Here is a 6,783-nt window from a genome sequence, read left to right on the forward strand (position 1 = left end):
TTGTTTGGCGGGCCCGGGCTGGGGATTCGAACCCGCCACCTTAGGTGTATGTGGCTGGCGCCTTAGCCGCTTGAGCCACAGGCGCCGAGCCTGATTACCTGTTCTGTAGCTATATGTATTGGGTCTGTTTCGAAGACCACTAGTCTTCTGTGATCTGTTTGCCCGCTCTTGCAATAATACCACACCATTTTAATTGCTATACCTGCATAATAAGTACTAGTGTCCTGGCTAGTCCTGGCACTTCCACACAAATTTGAGAATTAATTTGTCATGATCTACATACCAAAAAAAAAAAAAAAAACTATTGAAATCATGATTGGATTTGTGTTGAACTTACAAAACAGTTTCTAGAGAACTGACTCTTCCATTCAAAGAGCATATGTATTATTTATTGTTTTAAAATGTCTTTTAGGGCCAGGCACCGTGGCTCACACCTGTAATCCCAGAACTCTGAGAGGCAGAGGCAAGCTGATTGCTTGAGCTCAGGAGTTCCAGACCAGCCTGAGCAAGAATGAGACCCCATCTCTAAATATAGCTTCACATTGTGGCAACTACTTGGGAGGCTAAGGCAAGAGGATTGCTTGAGCCCAAGAGTTTGAGGTTGCTGTGAGCTATGATGCCACAGTACTCTACCCAAGGTGAATGAGTGAGACTTTGTCTCAAAAAAACCCCCAATGTCTTTTAATCAGGTTTAATATTTTTTAATATCAAAATATTGAATATTTATTTTTTTGACACAGAGTCTCACTATGTTGCCCTCGGTAGAGTGCTGTGGCATTACAGGTCATAGCAACCTCAAATTCTTGGGCTTAAGCAATTCTCTTGCCTCAGCCTCCCAAGTAGTTCAGACTACAGGTGCCCTCCAGCTATCTGTTGTTGTCATTGTTGTTTGGCAGGCCCAGGCTGGATTTGAACCCGCTGGCTCCAGTGTATGTGGCTGGTGCCCCAGCCGCTGAGCTACAGGCACCAAGCCAAAATATTTAATTTTTTTTTTTTGAGACAGTCTCAAGCTGTCACCCTGGGCAGGGTGTTGTGGCGTCACTGCTCACAGCAACCTCAAAGTCTTGGGCTTAAGCGATTCTCTTGCCTCAGCCTCCCAAGTAGCTGGCACTATGGGCGCCCGCCACAATGCCCCAGCTATTTTTTGGTTATAGTTGTCATTGTCTGGCAGGCCTAGGCTGGATTCAAACCTGCCAGCTTCAGTGTATGTGGCTGGCACCTTAGCCACTTGAGCTACAGGCTCCAAGCCATATTTAATCTTTAATATTGCTCCTACACAGGGATGGTCCCCAGGTCAGAGAGCATAGCCTGAGCCAGAGGCTTTGTGGCCAACGAGGTGTTTGTGATCTTGGGTATGGCCAAACTGGCAGCCTACTTCGAGGGGCTTCGCAAGTACTACCTGCCATTGAGTATTTTAATGGTGGTCCTCATGCTGAGATGGACTTCGGGGGAGACTATGGGGGCAGCCTGGTGGTGTTCAACACAGTGGATTGTGCTCCTGAGTCCTACATACAATGTCATGCTCCCATCAGCAGTGGCTACAAGTTTGTCACCTGGTTCAATGGCATTAAATTTATGGGTGGGGGTGGTGAGAGCTTCATAGAAGAAGGCCTCAACACCACCTTGCAGCTGTTTGATGACTTCAAGAAGATGTGGGAGCAGATTGGCCAGACGCACAGAGTCTGCCTCCTCATCTGCAACTCAACCCCATACCTGTTGCCTGCTGTCAAGAGCACCACATAGTCTGGGTACATGACTGAGAGTCTCGTGCAGAAGATTGGGGAGCAGGGGATCCATTTCTCCATCACGTCTCTCCCTGCCTTGCTGCATCTCTTCCAGAAAGCAGCTCCCCCAGCCTTGCTGGAGCCACTACAGCCTCTGGCAGGTGTGAGCCAGGACCCCAGGCACATGGTACTGTTGTGGGGGCTTGTCCTGCCTGTCAGAGGTGGCTCAGCCTCAGGCCCCCTCCAGCCAAAGCAGCTAGTCCCCCGCCTCCCACTGCACCCTCAAGTGCCACTCTCTCAGCAGCCCCCCAGCAGCTACTACCCCCTGTCCCCGGATAGTATCAGGTCCCTGGAAACCTGAGTGCGGCTCAGGTGGCTGCCCAGAATGCAGTAGAGGCTGCTAAGAACCAGAAGGCTGGGCTGGGCCCATGCTTCTCTCTTATAACCCCTCTCCAGCAAGCGGCTACAGGAGTAAGTCCCCCCTTCAGCCAAGCCCCAGCCCCACCACTACTCCCAGGACCCCCTGGTACCCCAAAGCTGCCTCCTGCTTCCCATCCCAGTCTAGTCTCCACTGTGACCACTGGCCTCTGCCTGACCCCCCCTGCACAGCCGGGGGCAGCGTCCATGGCAGGCATGGTGGCCCCAGGAAGAGTGAGTGGCCCTTCTTCAGACCAGCTAGGGGCCCTGGCCCTCAGTGAGCAGCAGTCAGTGACCAACAAACTTCTGGCCTGGGCTCAGCACCCATATCTCAGTGGTTAGGCACTGGCCACATACACTGGGCTGGTGGATTCAAACCCAGCCCAGTCCTGCTAAACAACAATGACAACTACAACAAAAAAAAATAGCCAGGCATTGTTGTGGTTGCCTGTAGTCCCAGCTACTTGGGAGGTTGAGGCAAGAGAATCGCTTATGCCCAGGAGTTTGAGGTTGCTGTGATCTGTAGTGCCACGGCACTCTACCGAGGGTGACATAATAAGACTCTATCTCAAAAAAAAAAAAAAAATTCTGGCCTGGAGCAGGGTTCTCCAGTGGCAGGAGAAACCTAAACCTGCCTCGGTGGATGCTGACACCAAGCTGACGTGTTCACTGCCTTGCCATGCCAGGTCTATGTGAATCATGGAGAGAACTTAAAGACTGAGCAGGGGCCCCAGAAGCTGATCATGCAACTCGTCACCCAGCAGCTTCTGACCAAAATGGGCCCTTTGTTCCAAAGCTCAAGGATGGTCCAGTTCCATTTCACCAACAAGGGCCTGGAGTCTTTCTTTCTTTCTTTCTTTTTTTTTTTTTTTCCAGACAGAGCTGTCGCCCTGGGTAGAGTGCTGTGGCATCATAGCTCACAGCAACCTCCAACTCCTGGGCTCAATCAATTTTCCTGCCTCCATCTCCCAAGTAGCTGGGACTACAGGTGCTGGCCACAACGCCTAATTTTTACTTGCAGCTGTCGTTGTTTGGCTGGCCGGGCTGGATTCGAACCCGCCAGCTCAGGTGTATGTGGCTGGCGCCTTAGCCACTAGAGCCACAGGCACTGAGCCAAGGACCTGGAGTCTTTCAAAGGCCTCTACTGCATCATGGGCATTGGCTTCCCAGGCTGTATGCACTTCCCCCATACAGCTCCCTGCAAGGGGTGCGTGCTTATGCTGCTGTACTCATCCAAGGATCTTTATGGGCCTCATTCCTTACGACCAGAGTAGCTTTGGCAATGGCGTCAGGCATCAGGCAGGTCATCACCAACCACAAGCAGGTCCAGCAGCAGAAGCTGGAGCAACAGCAGGAGATAGGGGAACAGCAGGCACCCCCAGGTCTAGGTCCCATTCTGGAGGACTAACCAAGGCCCTCACAGAATCTGCTATGGCTTTGCCCACCACAGCCCCAGAATCAGGGCACTGTGGGGGCCTCTGGAGTCACAGGATAGCCTCAGCCCCACGGTACTACCCAGCCTCCCCCAGGTGCTCCTCAAGGCCTTCCTGGAGCCACCCCTGGCCCACCCCCTCCTGGACCCATCCTTCATCCCCAGAACCCTGGGGCTAACCCTCAGCTGCAAAGCCTCCTGCTTAACCCACCACCACCCCAGACTAGGGTGTCCCTGCCCCAGGCCTCTCTCCACCACCTCCGACCCCCCTGGAGCTCCTGAGCTGCCACCCCCACCACACCTCCTGTCCTGCATCTGCCACCTGCCCAATCCTGGCCTGCACAGCTTCCCTTTCAGGTTCCACTACCAGTGGCAAAATGAAAGAGAGAAGGAGAGGACCGCGTGTTTCAAGAAAAATGGGAGTGAACCTATTTCCTTATGGAAGTGAAGAGCATGCCTACATGTTTAATGTACAAAAAAATCGTGTCTGTGCTGAAAGAATACAACCTGAAATGTCATTACAAATCAAAGCATAGTAAGAGCTATGACTGACATAGGGCACAGACTCAGGATGTAATCTTCAATGAACTGAAGAAGGGACTCAAATGTCAATAGTGTTTGCATTGGAAATCAAGGACTAGAAGTGGCACAGCCAGAGTATGCTGTGCCAGAGTAATGTGAAAATTATCTGGGCATTATAACCTACAACAGATGGTGAAACATACAACTGTCCTATTATTTAAGTCCAATGGGCATTTGTGTTGCACAGAGAGTTGAAGATAAATCAGAGGATTTACAAGTCCTATTGCTTGAAAGAGTCAAAGTCAATTGTGCCCTTTTCTATCACTGCTCATAAACTATTCTGACCCAGTTAACTTTATTTATTTGTGGTGTTGAGAATTTTGATGTGACTGAAGAAGTGTGTGGCCTGGTGCAAAGATAGGCCCAACGCTGGGAAATCACTTACTTTTTGTGTATTAAGAAAAATTCACATAGGCTGGCAAGAATTCTTAAGCACAACTATGGACGGTTGTGGTAATCACAGGGGACTTGGCAGGATACTTTGATCCAAAGTGGCAATATTTGGTAAGGACATGGAGGATAGGTCATTGAGTCTACCACCAGGAGTTGGATTGTTCTAAGAAATATAATAGAACACATCATGGATGCCCTGGACACTTACGTCCTGTGCTTTAACCATGGGCAAGTTAATGGTGGCTTGACCCTCAGTGTATTTCCCAGAAGCTCTGTGACCTGGTCATGGAACATATCTGAACTGTTGAAGTTAATCAGCTAGGTTCATTTTAAATCAGGCAAAAAAAAAAAAAAAAAAAAAGCCAACTTGGTTCCCCTGAGAGGGTTCATCAAACACTGTGGTTGAGGTTACAACCCTTCTGAACACTGAATATTTTTCCACAAAGATGTTCACAAACAGCTACTTGAATGTATTTGTTCAGCCCTGACAAAATGGAGAATCCGCTGACCAGGTAAAATCTGACTGCCTTGTCTTTGCTGCAGTTGGTTTCCTGAAACAAAAGAGATGGCTGGGGCTGTATTCATACATGTTGTGGCATTGAAAACCAAATTCTCCCAAAGGCTCTCTGAATCCAGACTTTAGGAAATGAACTAACACTGTCCAGTTTGCCTGTCTTGGTTAATGCTGATTGTGTGAATGCAGATGGCAGTACAGTCGGGGCTACTTCCTAGATACAATTTTGTGTGAAGATGGTGAGATGCCCCAACCATCTCCAGTAGTTGTCATGACTGTCTACTGGGAAGTACCAATGTTTGTGAACAGGTATTTTCCATTACAAACCTGAATCAAATGAAATACCACTCCCAGTTTGAGGACTCAAGGTTGAATTCTAACTGTCCACTCCACCATGCCATCCAAGGCCTAATATTGACATCTTGGTGTAGTAGGGAAGATGTCAACTTTGGGCTTCAACTCAAAGGCGTAAAGAATTATGAAAAGGCTCAGTGCCTGTAGCTCAGCGGTTAGGGTGCCAGCCACACACACCAGAGTTTGTGGGTTGGAATCCAGTCTGGGCCTGCCAAACAATGACAACTACAACCTCCACCCCTCCCCCAAAAATAGCCAGGCGTTGTGGTGGGCGCTTGTAGTCCCAGCCACTTGGGAGGCTGAGGCAAGAGAATTGCTTAAGCCCAAGAGTTTGACATTGCTGTGAGCTGTTATGCCATGGCACTCTATTGAGGGCCACAGCATGAGACTCTGTCTCAAAAAAAAAAAAAAGAATTATGAAAGAGAAAGTTTTAATAATTAAATATTTCTATTTCTCAATTTGTATTTTTTCAATTTTGAATTTAAAATATAAACTCTAGTGTCCTACATGTTTGTATTATGTTCCATGCATTCACCATAGCTCAGTAAAGATACAATTATTTAAAAAAAAATCTTGCTCCCTTTGTTAATTTCTTTTTTGTTTTTGTATTTTTGAGACAGATGCTCAAGCTGTCCCCCTGGGTAGAGTGCTGTGGCATCACAGCTCACAGCAACCTCCAACTCCTGGGCTCAAGCGAATCTCCTGCCTCTGCCTCCCAAGAAGCTGGGACCACAGGTGCCTGCCACAACGTCCGGCTATTTTTTTTGGTTACAGCCATTATTGTTATTTGGCGGGCTCGGGCTGAATTCAAACCCGTCACCTTAGGTGTATGTGGCTGGCGCCTTAGCCACTTCAGCCACAGGTGCTGAGCCAATGCCCTATTTTTAGAGACAGGGTCTCTCTCTTGCTCAGGCTGGTCTCGAACCTATAAGCTCAGGCAACCTACCCGCCTCAGCCTCCCAGAGTGCTAGGATTACAGGTGTGAGCCACCATGCCTGGCCTGATCTTTAAATGGTTTTTATCTCTTGGCTCAGCACCCACAGCACAGTGGTTATGGCACCAGCCACATACACTGAGGGTGGCGGGTTTAAACCTGGCCCGGGCCAGCTAAACAATAATAACTAAATGCCAGGTGTGACAGGCACCTGCCTGTATTCTCAGCTACTTGAGAGGCTGAGGCAAGAGAATTGCTTAAGCCCAACAGTTTGAGGTTGCTGTGAGCTGTGACACCACCACACTCTACAGAGAGCAACATAGTGAGACTCTGTCTCAAAAAAAAAATGTTTTTATCTCTTTCCCTTGCTTTATTGTGCTGGTAGAAATGGTGATTTTTCCCGATGTAAAAGCTATTAACATTGCACTGTTA

The 6,783-nt window shown here is 48.7% G+C and overlaps 1 pseudogene; it reads left to right on the plus strand.

The window, feature by feature from the left end:
* Nucleotides 1-1,282: 1,282 nt before the first annotated feature.
* LOC105888001 lies at nt 1,283-4,125 on the plus strand (annotated as a pseudogene).
* The last annotated feature ends 2,658 nt before the right edge of the window (nt 4,126-6,783 follow it).

Source organism: Otolemur garnettii, unplaced genomic scaffold (genome assembly GCF_000181295.1).
Source record: "Otolemur garnettii isolate 467f Iridium unplaced genomic scaffold, OtoGar3 scaffold00153, whole genome shotgun sequence".
In the NCBI taxonomy this organism is placed as follows: Eukaryota; Metazoa; Chordata; class Mammalia; order Primates; family Galagidae; genus Otolemur; species Otolemur garnettii.